Raw genomic sequence first — 17,276 nt, 5'->3', positions numbered from 1 at the left:
GTGGTGATGAAGCTTCACCCAATGCCCTGTGATGGGGTGCTCACCCGACATTAGCCTAGAAGGGCCAATTAATCAGACAGGCCACAGCTGAGGGGAATTAAGCAGCCTAAATAATCCACTGAATTATAATGGAGCCCAGCTGAGAAGAAACAGGTGGGGCTAGTACAGAGACAGGAAGCTAGCAGAAGGACAGTGCAGTGAAGGAGTCCATAGCCATGCTCTGGCCATTAGAGAGGGAGGGAAGGAAGGAAATCTAGGGGAACTAGTGTACAAAAAGGTTCAGGGAAATGGCAGCAAGGTTTAAGATGGTGCAGACCTTGGCTGCTGATTAGAAGTAGATCATGGAGTAAAGAGTGGTCCTGGGTTACCCTACCAGCCACTGGTGAGGTAGCATGCACTGTCTGGGCAGTGAACAGAAAGACTGCCAGAAACTGGTTGTACAAAAATATAAAAAACAAAACTGATTCTCTCCTTTGGGGTAAGGACTTTACTGACCTGGCCAGAGGGCTAGGTCAGAAAGAAAGAGCACACTGAGTCACAGAGAGTGTGGGAGAGGGAAGTGGCAGGGTGCACAAACTACAGAAGCAGATCTGGGACTTGGAAAGAGCTAACTCCCCAGAGCAGCCAGAAGGAGGCACCCTAAGGGTGAGTGAACCACCATGACAGCTGCTTCACTGGGAAAAAAAAAAAAAATAGATGTTTTCCACCTGTTCTCTTCATGTTTATTCTGTATTACAGATGAGTTTTTAATATTAAACTGTAGTGTGGCTGGTCATGTTAAAGCAAAGGCAGGGTTATGTTTTTTCTTTTTTTGAAGCTTGGACATACTTGAATTTAACAACTGATAACTCCCAGATCTTTTCTGTTTACTATTGACTCCTAGTTTTTTCACTCATATCATACACTAATTACAGATGAATACACTGCTCCTCACAAAACAGACAATTCTACCACACAGCTTTTGGTTACATTCAGTAATGGAGCCAGAGTAACAGCTCCTCTGAATTATCAGCCACATCCTAACAAGCAACCATAGACATTGCCATTGATGCCACATAGACTTCTAGAAACATCTGAGGTTCGGTTCTAACTGCTGCTTCTTCAAGTTACTGCACTTGTGGGAGTGAGCCCCAGCACTGGAATTGGGAACAACTTTCACTGGTACTGTCCAGTAGCCCTTGTGTTCCTGCCACCTCTCTTTCCCTGAGGGCATAGCAATCCCAACCCCAGTTTCTTTGAATGCCTGAGGCAGTGAGTTTGAACAACAAAGTGTTCCCCTCTGTGGTCTATTTTTTCTTTTTCCTGTTGGTTTTGTTACTTAATCATTAGACTAATAGTTAATGTTTGTAGTTAGTGTAATTGCTACTGTTTCATTTGTCTTACTGGCAGTAAGACAATTTAAAATGTGAAGAAAGAGCACAGAACAAAGCTAATGGTGGAGCCTAGATCTCCTCACTTCAAGCCATGGCCTTCCTTCGTGAGGGGGTTATTCCTCTGACACACATGACTGTTTGCGGGAGGAGCATGATTTCTAAGTGTGCTATACGCAAGTCCGTCAAGAAGCAACACACACAAGGAGACACACTCCAGACTGACTTTTTCCTCAGAGTGGTTTGCTGCTTGTCACTAGCCAAGTATTATGAGAAAGAGCCCAGACTGGAGAGTTAAGGGGGCACAGCAATCCCACAGTCTGAGGCTGCACCTCAGGGATTCCATTAGTCTGGTTCAAAATAATTAAAAAAAACAACAAACCTCTAACCAGCAGAGGTATCTGCAACTGGTTTTAACACAACACAAAAAATCTGTTTTAAAGAATCCAGCTGGAACCTTCCCACCCCACATGCCAGTGTTATCTTAAAAGTAAAGCATACGTGAAGCCTGATGCAATTAAAATCTGCAAAGCGGAGGGGAAAAAAGGCCTTGGAGAAAAGAGGTTGTAAATCTAATCTGGATTAAGATGGGAAATAAAGATGAATGTCTCAAACTGGTGTTTAGCTAAAGTCAGTAACTGACAAACAAGTGATGTCATTAAGGATATAAAAATTAAACTCTTGAAGGGTTTGTGGCTAATACCTGCCTGACCATATTGGGGCTGCCCAACAGGAGACTAAGCACCCTGGGGTTTAGACTGTTTTAAAGTATCTCAATCAAATGCTTATAAATGTTTTGTTGCTCTTGGATGTAGTAAATTGCTTATTTAGGCATGTTTAGAACAACTGCATAAATTTCATTTGGTATTTGGATTTAATAAAGGAATTGATAGCTAAATTAGTGTTGTGGTAATAACCTGCATAAAACACCTCCAACAAGTTTAAACAAATCTGTAAAGAGGATCCACTGACTGCTAAAATCTCTTCAAACTGCATTAGATGCTGCTGATTCTCATGTTTGTTCAATGGCTCCAAGTGCTGTAATGCAAAGCTCATCATGGTTATCTATAAACAATTTTCCTGAGAGAAGTGCAAGCAACAACTGATGATTTACCATTCAATGGTCAGAATTTATTTAGCACTAAAGCTGATAAGTCTCCTCATTAAACTAGAGATCCACACTGATAGTTGGATTTATATAATCCTATGTTCGGAAAGAAAATTTCATCCTCAATCTTCGTTCTCTAGTATAGACAGAGAAACACTTCAATATGAAGAGAAACAAACATTCTCATAACTGAGCAAAGCCATAAAGATCTAGATATTAGAAAAAGCCAGTTCCACTACCCTTGGACTAATCTATATTCTTCTACTCCATCCTTAGGTTCCCGTCTGTTGTATTTTGAGGAAGCTTGGATGGTGATCACCACAGATCAAGGAGTCCTTCAAATCAGAGACAGCTACGCCATTCAATTTCAAACCTTGCCTCCTTCCCACCCTCTTCCCAGGTACCATTTTCATATGAGTGCTATGTATCAGAAGACAGACCACCTAAATCAAGCTAGGTGCAATAGACCGAGTGCCTCAGGAGTAGATTGGGAAAGGTTTCTAGCTTGTTTCCTCGCCCTCGTGCATGCCCCTCCCCCAAAAACAAACAAACATACATACCTCGGGGCTTGCATCCAAGTCCATATTTCAGGAACCCCAGCTACTACACACAGCATGTCAAATTCTGTATGCTAACTCACTTCAGTTATCCCTGCTCTAGATCCCATAGAATGGTTCATTACCCTCGACTTGCAGGATGCTCATTTTCATGTGTCACTACATACACAAAAATTTAACTTTTATAGCTCCAGGGCATCGTTAACAATTCTTCCTTTCAGAATTTCATCACCACAATGTGCCTATCAGTAGTAGCAACTCATCTATGCAGACAAGGGTTACACATTTAATTTCTGACTGGCTCTGCATGGGGAAGGTGGAGGGGCAGGGACAGGAAATCACAAATGCAGGTAATAGGACCACAAGGAAAGTGAGGTTCCCCCCACCCTCACACACAGGATTTGAGGATCAACTTAATGTTGAATCTGATTCCATCCCTATCTATAAAGTTCATTAAACTCTCAGATTCGGAAGGAGCAAGAACTTTCCTCCCACTGGACAGATTCCCGATTTTAAAAAACCTGTACTTATGTACTTGTCCTCAAACAAAAACAAGGATCTGTCTCAAACTTCTAGGCCATATGGCTTCATGTATGTTCATAACTTCATTTGCCAGATTGTGTGTCAGACCACTTCAAGCTAGAATCAAGTCCAGTTTGCAAATCAAGATGATGTCATTAAATGTACTGATTCCCAATTAAATTCTAACCTCTATGCAATGGTGAATGATAGGAAATGTACATGCAGGAATTCAGTTGGCTTCTCTGATTGTGTCCAAAACTCTAACTGATTAATCTAAGATGGGTTGGGAAGCACAAATAGATCATTCAGCCTCATGAATTTAGGTCTCATCTAGAATACACAATTTACATGAATGTGCTAGAATTTGCAAGCTAATCTCACTGCTCTTAAAAGTGTTTCTACCTATATCCAAGGATTCTTCAATCCAAGGTCTCTCAGGGTATGGCTACATTTGGAATTTCAAAGCGCTGCCCCGGCAGCGCTGCAGGAGCGCTGCCACAGCAGTGCTTTGAAGTGTGAGTGTAGTCGGAGCGGCAGCGCTGGGAGAGAGCTCTCCCAGCGCTGCATGTAAACCACATCCCTTATGGGTGTAGCTCCCAGCGCTGCTGCCCTGATTACACTCACACTTTACAGCGCTGTATCTTGCAGCGCTCAGGGGGGTGTTTTTTCACACCCCAGTTGCAGCACTGTAAAGTGTGAGTGTAGCCAAGGCCTCAGACAATTTCACAGGGGCCTATTCTATAAACAGGCAAGGAGGTGTGATATCAGACCTTTGTTGTCAGAAGCCATAAACTTTGGGAATGGAGTACTCAAAAGTGCAGCCAGCTCTTCACTTCCCAGGAGCCTAGTGGCTGTACTAAGCAGGAAAATACCCTGATCCATGAGTGGGAATTAAAAAATTGATTGAATTTTCCAAGAGAGGAGGGCTTCCCCATACAGACTTATTCATGTCAAATCAAAACAGGAAAGTGTCTGATATTTTGTTCTCAATCAGGAAAGAGTCCAGGATCTCTAGCAGTTGCCTTCATTATTTGTTGGTCACACCATCTGATGGATGCTTTCCCTCTGCTTCCATTAAATCCAAGAGTTTTGAAAAATAAGGCAAGAAAAAGCTTGAGTTGTGTTTGTCACTCCTGCTTTTGGTTCTTAGACCTACTGCTATTGTCAACACTCCAATTTATCATGACCTTTATGAATTTGAAGTGAGAAATCACAAAATCAGTCTAATTCTTTACCCAAACCAAGCCTCACTGAATATCACGTCTTAAATAATATCTTATGTCCTTGGTAAAAAGTGTTCTTCAGAATAGGAGGTTATCCCTATATACTACTAAATGGAAACCTTTTTCATTAGGGTGAGATCTTAAAAGGGTTACATTCCATATTGGTGTTCTACTCCAGTAAGATTACTTATATTTAAAGCACTCTGGATTATCTATTGCTTCAGTCAAAGTCACTTGGCTGCTATATCTGCATTCCATACTCAAACGAGAGGAGAGTTCAGTTTTTTTTCCTCTCTCCCCCTGCCTCCCCCCCCCCAGTCAGTGACTAGATTTGAGAGGGCTTGTTCATGGTTTTTCCTGCTGTAAGAAAGGCAGCTACACTATGGAACTTAAATATAGTCTTTTCTTCACTTACGGATCCTCCCTTTGAGCCTTTATCAAACTGTCCAATTCATCTGTCAATGAAGGTGGCATTCTTGGTAGCAGTTACATCAGTTAGTAGAATAATCAAAATTGCAAGCTTTATTGATAAATCTTTCTTACACAGTTTCATATGGGTAAAGTAAGTATGAGACCACATCCATTTTGTATTCCAAGAGCATTGCCAATCAATTTATTAATTTACTAGCCTTTTTCCCAAAACCTCATGCTTCATTGGCTGAATTTAAACTATATACTCCAGGTATGAGAAGATTGATATTGTATTATCTAGACAGAACTATATCTTTTCATTAAGCTTAGACTTTTCATTGCTTACGGGAATAAATCCAAGGGGATGGCTTTCATCTTTAAAACTCACAATGGGTATCGATTGTATTAGAAATGCTTATGACATTAAGTCATTGTCGTTCAAACATCTGAATCCACTCCACCAGAGCACAAGTCACAACGGTGCATGTCTAAATCGAGTTCCAGTATTGGAAATCTGTGGAGCAGCTATCTGGTCTTCAGCTTATACATTTAGGAAACATTTTTAGCAACTGCTTCAAGATTTGACACCTGTTTCTGAAGAGAAGTTTTGCAATCTTTTCTTCAGATAATTCCTAGCGGGTGACTGCTACCTCATCACCCTAAGCGGGATCCACAATGACAGTGACGAAACAACAATGAACACTTAACTTTATAGTAAATTTTGATTCTTCAAGATCTTATGCACATGTAGAGCCCATGGCCTACCCTCTGTCCCCACAGCTTGGAGTCTTATAAATGAGTATGCTAGGGGGCAAAGGAATTTAGCAGTGGTTGGAGTTGCTGTGCTATTTAAACCCTTGGGGCTGGAGGGGAGTGAGATGGCATAAAAAGGTACATGCACAACCCCTCCTGAACATTACTAGTGAAACATTCTGAATGCCTGTTTAGGGGTACATTGATACCATAAGCAGGATTCACACATACAGATTATCTCAAAGAGCCCCAGTTACTACAAAGTAAGTAACCATTCCTTTTTCCAAGACTCAATCTTATAAAAGTACAATTATTCTGTAACCATATCTTTATAGGATTGTCATTTTAATTAACATTCCTTATTTCAAACAGGATTGTTGATATTCAGAGACTCTTTTAAAAGCCAGAATTCAAGTGTCATTATTAAGACAAATGTATAATGCAGTCAATTCCTAACCATTTGGCCTCTAGTGACTCATCCTCTTTAATCTCATTTATACCTATTCTCTGGTTCTGGGAGTTTCAGGTGAGTAATAAGGGCTTTTGCTTGAATGACATCTGCAATAGATCTGAGTCATGTGTTTAACCAGCATTGCTTAATATATATAAAAATTTTAAAAAAAAGTTCCTGGTTCCCATATGTTCCTCGTCATCTAATTAGCTTTTTAAAAAACCCACTGGTAATCACCTTTTGAGATGCTTTTTTATTTTTAAATGTATTGTCTTTTTTTAAGGATTCCTTGAAGTTGTTTTTAATCAGTAATTTAGCATGCAAAACAACTCTTTCCATTATCTGTCTTGTTTTTCCATAATGGAAATTATAACCTGTGTTTGAGGCAGAGATTTGTACAGTATTTCATCTACCAACTTACAGGCCTTTCAGAATGTATTTACATGCAGCCTCAGTAACAGTCTGTTTTCAGACCTGATTCACTCCATCACTGGCAATCACAGATATGCCCAGACTCTACTAACACAATTATAGAGATCATTACTGTATTAGTTGTTGAATAATCATGTTTCCTTTGGGGATAGAAAGTTTCATCATGAAATCTGGAAATCCAAGCGACTCATTTGGAAACAGAATTTAAAAAACCCTCATGTCTAATTCCACATTTCTGGAAAATGTGGATGGAGCTGCATCTTAAATAGACGTTACATCCAAGGAAGTTTGGTAAAGAACGCTGGGGGAATATCTGAAGAAATTCACTGTTCAAAAACAGGTCAGACATTGTACTAGGAGAACTGAATAGACAGTGGTATTCTCAAGATCTTTGATCCTGACAATCACACAGGATTTTCATAAGCTTTGTAGAATTGGAGGCCCAATCATGCAGTGTGCCAAGTCATCTCAAATTGCACCAGTACATTGACAATTAAGAGAGCTCAGCAGTTTGCAAGATTTGGCCATTAGGAAGCCAGAAATCTGGTCTTGTAGCACTCTGACCAGTTTCAATGGCACTCCTGTTCACATGAGCAGAGGCAGAAGTACTGGTAGAGCCCTGCGCACGTACAAGTTTATATTCGCCCCCCCGCTCTGTCCTCCGGCATGGCTGTACAGACCCCAGACAGGAGACGCAGTCATGCAGACAGCTGCATGGAAGGGACAAGGGCGGGTCTGGGAGAGGTACAGCCACAAGGGAGGAGCTGCCGGCGTGGGGCGCTGGCTCTTGGGAGCATCAGCCCCACATTCGGCTCTTTTCACTGCTGCGGTTCCCAGCAGAGCTCTGCGGTTCAGCGGATAACAATTTATAGCCGCGGATGTAAATTTGTATTCGCGCAGGGCTTTAAGTATGGGCCTGAAATCAAGTTTGCACACCAATAATATTAAGTGCTACAGGGCTGCCTGGCAAAGAATTTCCAAGATCTAAAGGAGACAGCTACAGAATCCTTACTTTAAAAAGGTTTTAAAAGATCGAATGTTTGGAAGAGAGATTTCTATTAGAAGCGTGTGGTTTTTTTGGTTTGTTTTTTAAATAAAGAGATGTATCAATGGGTAGACAGAGACATGAAGTGACTGGAAAAAGTATTCCAAGGAAAGGGTGGGGACAAGCAGCCAAGGAACAATAAAAAATGCTGATTTAAAGTTTGTCTTCCATAAACCAAGTTTCTAGGTTGTAACTGGGAGGCATTTAGAATGTTTCAAAGATGTATTCACAGATGAGTCCAAGCAGAAACACAGCTGAGTTAGGTTACAGTATCTACTAATACCTAAGAGATTCTCAGATACTGAAAGGACAGGGATGATATAGCTGTGAACGAATTTGTTATGAATGTGGTAAAGACAGATCTGTATGAACGAGTCACGTTTGGATGGAGATAGAATGGAGTGATTTTGAACAAAATATAGGAAATAATCCTACAGTCTGCAGAAGCCTAACCTATTCCTTTTTCTCCTCTAAACACAAAAACACAAAATAAAGGAATAAAGTAGTTCTAAAAGGTGATGTGAAGTGCTTGTTTTTACGTATTTTGAATGGCATTTAAAACCCATTGAGTTCTGAATAAGTAAAGACTGTCTTTTAAGCTGTATTTTCCTGATTTTTATATTGTAAACATTAAACATCCCAAGTCTCAGAGACTAACAGGAATTCCAATATCCATTTGATTCACTCTAATCAGTGTCTTTTACCAGAGCCAAAGCTGTTTCAATTTTTTTAATTAAAGGTTTCATCTGCTGCATGCCAGTTTCAAGTGTTTAAAAGGAGACCCTTTAAATGAGCACTCCACATCTAACCTCAGTCCTCATCCTCAAAGGAAACCCGTGCAACACCTCCACAAACAAGCCTTGGAGCTTATATTCATAACCAAGTATCATTGATTCAATAGAGACAATGATTTTGTGTCTCATTACAAGAACCTGTAATCCACTAACTCTCCTTTTGTCCCACAGCTGCAGAGGTATTAATTGCCTGCTTCATTCTGAATAGTTTCTTGCAATATGTGCTAACTCCTTATACTTAACACACTGTTCCACCTTATATTTAGCTCTGAAACACTGATTACCTTTCCCAGACTTGAACAACTCTAAAGTTCAAAAGCTTCTCTTACTGGACCAAATTCTGTTGTGGAAAAGATACTGACTCACCAGTCTTGCCCCTCTGTAAATCTGTCTGTCCCAAACTTACTTTGTACTCAAAAGGTTCAATTTAGTTTTATGTATGCAAGTGAAATCTTGCTGCATATCCTATTAAATGGGCAAGGCTAGGGGTAAAGGGAGAACAAGAGGGAAAACTGCAACATTTTAAATGGTGAACTTTTAATTCTGGGTTCTACCAGATATTGTTCCTATGAGTATCAGCCAATTGCCACACCAGCACTTACTATTTGCCATTCATACTTCTCCATGTGTATGACCCCACCTTCTCTCCCACAAATAGAAATCTTACAATAAGAACATGTAATTGCTCAGAGTTGTTAGTAAGAATGAAAAGGTTAGAAAGTTAAATAAATGTCTTTGTCAGAGTTTCAGGCTAACTGCACCCATTTTCCCCGGTCATGTCTCAAGCTGTTACCTGTCTCCAGGCAGACACCCATGTCCCACTCCCTTTTGACTGGGGGTTTTAAGGCTGCACAGCTCCCTGCCTTACACTGATCTCTCTGTGATGTTGCATGCCATAAGTTTTATGGAAATATGCTTATGAATGTGAATATGTAACTGGAATATGCTTTATGCAAAAGGTCTCTTGTAAGGTATCATAAAGGTTATAAACTAATGAATATATTCCTCCCATTTGTGTGTGTGTGTGTGTGTGTGTGTATTATATATATATATATATATAAATAAAATTCTTGTATCTGAAGCTAGAAATATGAAGTATAACTGAGGTCCTGTTGTAATTATGCAAAGTGTGGGCCATTAATGGTTTAGAATCTTGATGGCTCCCAGTGACTAGGACAATTGGTTGTAAATGGTTTATTTACCTGCAAGCCTTCCTGTGTACATGTGGGCCAACCCCGGAAGAATGGAGACTAGAGGGTCTTACAGTGACACGGTCACATAATATTGGAATCCAACTTAATCCTTGTCCTTTTCCACTAATGAGGGAGGGATAGGGACAAGCACAGACAAAATATATCCGCCCCCCCCGCCAAAGCTATAAAAAGGGGTGGAGCAGGACAAAAGGGGCTGCCAGTCATGAGAAAACGCCTGCTTAACACTTGAAATGTCTGCTGCATCCATCAAAGACTGTACACCAGGGGAAATGATTGGGCCTAGACTAGGAAGGGATCTAGTCTGTGAAAGAAGCTTATTGGAACATCTTTAAGGGTGAGCTATTACGTGTAATCAGTTTCTTAATGTATTAGGTGTAGACTTGCGAGTTTGTTTTATTTTGCTTTTGTGACTTACTTGGTTTTGTCTGTTGTTACTTGACACCACTTAAATCCTATTTATTACTTAATAACTTGTTTTTTAATAAAGCCTAGAGAAAGATGCACAGCTGTTTGTTCCCCATGGCATTAATCACTTACTCTATCAGTGTTATAAAGGGCGGACAATTTATGAATTTACCCTATATAAGATTTATATAGAGTAAAAACAGATTTATTTGAGGTTTGGTTCCCATTGGGAACTGGGAATTTGGGTGCTGGAGACAGAACCTGCTGAGCTGTTTTCACTTAAAGCCTGCTGCTGTAGGGACGTGGTCCAGACCCTGGGTTTGTGTTGCAGCAGGCTAGTGTGTCTGGCTCAACAAGACAGGGTTCTGGAAGTCCCAGGCTGGCAGGGAAAACAGACTCAGAGGTAATTTCAGCACATCAAGTGACAGTCCCAAAGGGATCTCTGTGATTGAACCTGTCACACTCCCTAGCACGCCAATCTGCCTAAAGGCCAGCACCTGCGCTTTGCTTTTTCTGAGAGCGCTATGAACAATGTACGGCCAAGAGTTACTACACAGTTCTTTTTAAGCAAGCACATTTATTCTTAAGGTAAAAAAGCATTACTGAGACAACGCAATGAGAGACAGATTTAAACACAGGAGTTATCCAGCAGTCTTACAGGGCCCTACAACCTTTTGCAAAGGCTGGAGGCCCCACCCTGGAGAGAAAGTCCTGTCCATTTGCTGGCTCAGAAAGCCAGCCATGGGTCTGTCTAAATACAGTCTTTATGCCAATAGCCCTTCCTTTCTCTGTGGAATCAAATTTGAACCAGTATATGCAGCCTCTGCCAGGGGTAGGACTTCTGTGGAGGTGTTTACAATTTAATTGATGCAATCACCCTTCCCTGTTTTTAGTTCCTGGAGCTGTATACACAGTCTCTGGCTCACAGTGATGTCAACTTAATACAATATGGTCCCCAAAAATATTGCGTGGGGATGTAGTATCTGTCAGAGCATTATCCTCCCTCGGTTCAATTCTCAATACCTCCATTTTGGGCTCAAACTTACAAGGTCCGTAGTGTCTCCTGCAGAGGTACTACGCACTCTCAACGCTCTTCAGACCCATTTTTCAGGGCAAGGTCTTGTTTCTATGTACCATTCCTCCTTCTTCAGTTCATCCCTCAATAATGCTCCCAGAAGCAGAAAATTAACACTTGCCACAAGGAAAAGTTTAGCGTCACAGGGGTAGTGGTGTTAGTCTGGATCTGTAAAAGCAGCAAAGAGTCCTGCGGCACCTTATAGACTAACAGATGTATTGGAGCATGAGTTTTCATGGGTGAATACCCACTTCGTCGGATGCATGTAGTGGAAATTTCCAGAGGCAGGTATAAATATGCAAGCAAGAATCAGGCTAGAGATAACGAGGTTAGTTCAATCAGGCAGGATGAGGCACTCTTCTAGCAGCTGAGGTGTGAACACCAAGGGAGAAGAAGCTGCTACATCAGGCTCCTATCAATGCTTAGCTGCCCCTAGTTTAAGCACTGTATTACAAGATATTTAACACACACAAACCCATTGGATAAGTCACTATTCTTCCCATAACTTTTGCAGCACATAAACTACATGTTGCAGAGGCAATGCCAACTATTAGTTTAGGTTTTGTAAATACTTAAACACATTCCCCATCTCCAAAGTCAAGCTAGGATATTTATTTCTTTTAAACATTTACCTGCAGCGTTTATAACTGAAACTTTGCTGTGTTGCAGTTAGTTCATAAGAAACTGGCTCATCTAAAGTATACAGCTTAAACAGCAATTAGATTTTTAGCAACTTCTCCCACTTTTAATAGCATCGCTATCAGTATCAAACTGACAAGCTTTTGTCACCCTTATTCATGTTGACTAGCACCGTACTCCTTACAGACCTATTGATTTTAGAGGCATTCTTATATGGATGAAGTCCACTGCTTTGCAGAAAGGAGAGTAAAAAGCCATAGTGCCACTCAAGTGAGTTGTATTTTGAGAGATGTGTGGAATTCAGATGGGGCATAGACCTTGTGCTAGCCTTCTGGACAGCAGTGGATGTCACCCAATGTGAGTTAGGATCACAGGATTAAAAATAAAAACATTTTTCATGCCTATGTGGAATTATCTACGTACAGATAGGTGGGAATTTGCTTTTGCCACTTTTCAGAGATCTGAGTGTTTTCAGTTACGAAATAGAGCGTATTATAGCTTAAAACCTTGATTGTTAGAGTCAAAACCATTTGAGTTCTATTTTGGTAAATGGAAGAGGTTGTATACTGTTCTTAGCCTGTTACTGTAAACAAGATTATTTTTCTGTTACATCTCAAGTCTTTCACTTCGTATCTACCAGTTTTAAATTTGACTGTACTGTTTGGGGGAGAATTATGTCTCCTACTGTTTTACCTGCATTATGCATAGGAGTCTTGCATGATGACCCAGCACATGTTTAAGAGGACTTTCACAGCAGATTTAACAAATAGTAAAGAAGGTACCAATGTGAGATTTCTAAAGATAGCTATAGCACTTGACCCAACATTTAAGAATCTGAAGTAATGTCCAAAATCTGAGACCAACAAGGTGTGGAGCATGTTTTCAGAAGTCTTAAAAGAGCAACACTCCAATGCAGAAACTATAGAATTCAAACCATCAAAAAAGAAAAATCAGCTTTCTGCTGGTAGAATCTGACTGAGATGAAGAAAATGAACATGCGTCGGTGCGCTCTGCTTTGGAGTGTTATCGAACCCGTCATCAGCATGGACACGTCCTCTAAAATGATGGTTGAAGCATGAAGGGACATATGAACCTTTAGCCCATAAGGCACATAAATATCTTGCTCTGTACACTTTGTATTTTGTGTTCTAGTTAAAAATATATTTGAAAATGTAGAAAACATTCAAAAATATTTAAATAGTATTCTTATTGTTTATCGCACGATTAACTTGTTTATCACGCGATTAATCACTTGCCAGCCCTTAAAAAAGTCTTTTAAAATGTTGACTATAAAGCAATTTAACAGTTTAGAAAATCTTCTTACTGAATCATTTATGTACAGGGAGAGAAAAATGGAACGTTTAAGTTAATAATTCATTTGCATTACTAACCATTTAAATACAACACACTATGAATTCTATGAAGACAACAAGGGTAGCCCAAGAGCCAATTCAAGAGGCAGGCTTTTTTTCTCTCTTTTAAAACGCTTATGGAGGAAGAAGCTGGCTGAGTGCAGGATACATAATGAAAATATATGTTCATACAGAGTGGTTTAAAGTATTGGAGGAAGGAAAAGCCACTCTGCATGCAAAACAACATGTAGAACTGGTAGATACAAAGTGGTAGATACAAAGACTTATTTTAAAGAAAGTCCTTACTTGAAGTGTGAAACAGACTATTAAAATTGAAAGAATTTGCTTTTCTATGCACATTTACTTCTCGCTCAGTTCACACAATAAAAACAAAACCAACACTCCACATAACTCTCAAATGAGCTTTTAAGCACAGTGCAAACCAAAATGTACTTCTGACACACACACGTCTAATGTTTTTATTTCTAAACTCGTTGTTAGCATCAGAGAATCTCAATTTAAGTAAAGTCTGTTAAGAAAATTAAGTCCAAATTTGGAGCATGCGTGTATGTATACACACACACACACACTCCTATTCTCATAGTTTTTAAAATGCTATCATAAACGAGAACCTGAATATGATAAAATTGTGATAACATCATAATTAAACTCTGAAACAAACCTATTCTTGGGAGAAGAGGTTTCATACAATGACTGAAGTACAAGATCTGAGAAGCATTAGAACAGTAGCAACTCATTTTCTCATACAGCACAGAAAGCTTCCAGAATACAAAGCTAAATCAGTGTAGTAATAACAATAGGTCATATGAGTGAAATCGAATCTGAAAACCAAAGGCTCGCTACATAGCAAATTAAAACATAACCAGACATTAGATCTCATTACAGCACAATTTATGGAGGGGAGGAAGGAATAGTTACATCGACTGAAATGTATTTTAAGTTTTTTTTAAAAGTAAAGGAGTTGCTTAGTGAAACAACTGGGTCTCTGTCAGACTTTGGGTTAAGACTTTTGCATTAAAACAAATTTAGCCAGACAGGAAATATTACCCAGCAAGAATGGAAGAACTAGAAATTGACACATAAAAGATAACATACCTTCGATTTCTTCTGAACCCTCTCTCCCCACAAAAAATTCCCCCAACAGAACATAAAACCCACCTCAGCACACCTTATTTGGCTTGACGACAGCCACAATTGTGGTATTAACATAAATTCTTAGCACTTCATAGCCATCATGCACTTACAAACATTAACCAGGATAAAGGTAATAAATTCTGAGAAACAGAAGTGGAATGAGTGCCTGGGACTTTCACGGTCACACAGATCTATGCAGAAGAAAGAACTATGAATATCTATTCCAAAAGTATCAGCTTCACCAACCACCATAATAACATTTTAACTTAAAAAACCCCGCAGAGACGATCCACCCCCGAACTCCGGTACTAAGACATATTCACCTGCAGATCCCGAGCCCCCGCTCACACTCAGAACAGCGACCCCACACCCCCTGAAGCAGTGGCAAATATGGCTGTGAGGACCCAACACACCCCATGTCTCCGCCCTGCCATACGCACAGGTGTTTATGTGACTGCCTTCATCCGTGCAAGACCGTATGTTTGAATCGCCTATGAATCTGTAAGAAATTATGCCACGCTGGAGCCGCTTTGAGTCTGGCAATCTGTGTATTAGCCTCTGACCGCGGCGGCCAGTTAATTTAAACCAGGTCATTATTTGCATTACAAAGAACGAGGGGATTTGTATCAAATGCCCAAGGCGATCTGATTCTCCAGCAATAAAGGCTGCTGGACTTATTCCGCTATTGCCACGTTATTTTAAAAGTGGGTACTCCGCTCCTGACCAATTATTGAATCAGGCGCTATGTAGCCCACTCTGCTTCCCCCCCTCTCCTCCTGCTGCTGGCTGCTTGTTGCCCTGGTTGGAAGCTGAACTGCTGCTGCAAGAGGATCGAGACGAGGCCGGGCTGCGCGCCTGCTAGATACACTGAGCATGAAGATGGCAGCGGAGGAGCCACAAGCCAAGAAGCCCAAGCTGGAACAAAACCAACTTAGGTAACAAAGCGAGAGAGCGAGCATGAAAGTCAGCGTCACCCCGAGAATGTGCATGAAAGCGGGCAGCAGGGAGTGTTTGCTACTCAAGGATTCTTTTGTAAATCTCCCTCTGCCCCGGCTAAAGGTTAACCACGTGCTGTTCAACTAAGTGCAGCCTGAAAGTCACCCCCAGCAGGGACGTACAGACACAGTAGACCAGAACGGCAATTGTGTTACCGTGTAGCTGGGGGTACTTGGGCAGCCTCTGTGCGACAATACAATAGAACAATTTAATGTGCTTGTGAGTAGCACAGTTACCTGCTTCTCCGTAGCCGGCGCACGTTGTCAGTTCCTGGGTTGCTTTCTGTAAAATGCAGTATATCCAGCCCAGGCACTTTAACACTGCGGTAGTCGCAGATTACCTTGTAACCGTTGAATATGTTGTTATAGGATTTGTGTGTTTCTGTAGGATTCTTTGATTACACTCGTTACCTGTGGCTGAGGACCGGCGTACTCTGACACTAATCCCGGGCTATGTTAAAATAGTCCCAGGGAGGAGGGTTCTCTAGTGAATGTGTTCCTGGTATAATATTTAGTTCCTTTCCTCCCCCTGTGAGTAGGTACCGGTACGTTGCTGGATTGTTTAGGTTGCTATCTGGGGGTATTGCTTCTGCCAAACCCCGAGTCCTTCATGTTATCACCATTGCACACTAACGTATTCCAATCCAGGAGACAAATGTCAGTGAGTTGAAAATCGTAGCACAAAGGACAATGAGAACTTTGTTTTAAGCAGTCGGGTTGATCTTTCGGTACGCCGGAGTTGTGGGTTTGCAATATCTCTTCATACACGTGGTTGTATCATACATGCTGCCTGCGGTCTTGCTCTGAACTCCATGCATTTGGCGGAGAATCGAAAATCAGAGTCATGTGCCGTGAGGGGGAAGAGGATCGTTACACTTTCCTTCTGTCACGTGTAGCCGGATTTTATATAGAACTAGATTATGTCCCTCCATGAAACCCTTTAGGCATAAGCACCTAGGCACTTAGGTTCTTCCTATCATTTCAGCCCCCAGCAGACAGCAGTGAAAGAAACAGTGTCCTCTTGAGGAAATTGACAGTAGGAGCTGCAGAGGAGAGGAAAATGCCAGTCCTTGCTAGTTCATTCAATGACAGATAAGGACACAGCTGCTGGGTGCCAGGAAGGAGAGCACTACTGTTAAGCCTGGAGGTAACTTCCTCACAGCTGCGTGGGGAGGCATTTGAGTAGTTAATGTTTTTCCCAGGAATTGAAATTAGGGGGAGGTGTTCATATTTACAGCAGGGGTGATGGCTGATGAGCAGGGCTGGATTAACCTTTTGTCTGCCCCCCCAGGGGGCAATGGAGCATGGTGCAGGGGGATTGGTCCCCGGAGTGAGGGGCCAGATGGGGCAATGGGATATGGCATAGCAGGGGTGGCCCGCTCCGCCCAGCCCAGTGCAAGGGCACTATTTATAAACCGGTAGTTGCCAGATGCACAGTGGCCTGCCCACTCCTGTGCTGCCAGCATGCTCCTTCCCCTCTGGGCTGGGCCCATGTTATGCCATACAGCCCCCCTGCCCAACACCAGAACACTCCCCTGATTCCCTGTGGCCAGAGCCCCCTGGACCTGCTATGCCCAGCACCCCTGCAACAAATGCACAGCACCCTGCACAACACCATAACTGCCCAGCACCCCACACAGAATCTCCACTTCCTAGTGCCCCAACACACAAAGCTCCTCCACTTTTACTATATAAATCAAGAGTGGGCAAAGTAATCACCTTTTGAGATGCTTTTTTTATTTTTAAATGTATTGTCTTTTTTTTAAGGATTCCTT

General features: G+C 41.3%; 1 protein-coding gene across 2 annotated transcripts in view; it reads right to left on the bottom strand.

The window, feature by feature from the left end:
• AP3M1 (adaptor related protein complex 3 subunit mu 1) overlaps positions 1-14,909 on the bottom strand; it is a 37,208-nt gene extending 22,299 nt beyond the window's left edge. For both annotated transcript variants that reach the window (XM_030569516.1, XM_030569517.1), the window contains exon 1: positions 14,830-14,909. The gene's annotated coding sequence lies outside the window, so the exon portion shown is untranslated. The remainder of the gene's footprint in view (positions 1-14,829) is intronic.
• Between the last annotated feature and the right edge of the window lie 2,367 nt (positions 14,910-17,276).

This window comes from Gopherus evgoodei, chromosome 7 (assembly GCF_007399415.2).
Source record: "Gopherus evgoodei ecotype Sinaloan lineage chromosome 7, rGopEvg1_v1.p, whole genome shotgun sequence".
NCBI lineage: Eukaryota > Metazoa > Chordata > Testudines > Testudinidae > Gopherus > Gopherus evgoodei.
The sequence above is the reverse complement of the archived record's forward strand: the minus strand, read 5'-3'. Positions and strand labels throughout refer to the sequence as shown.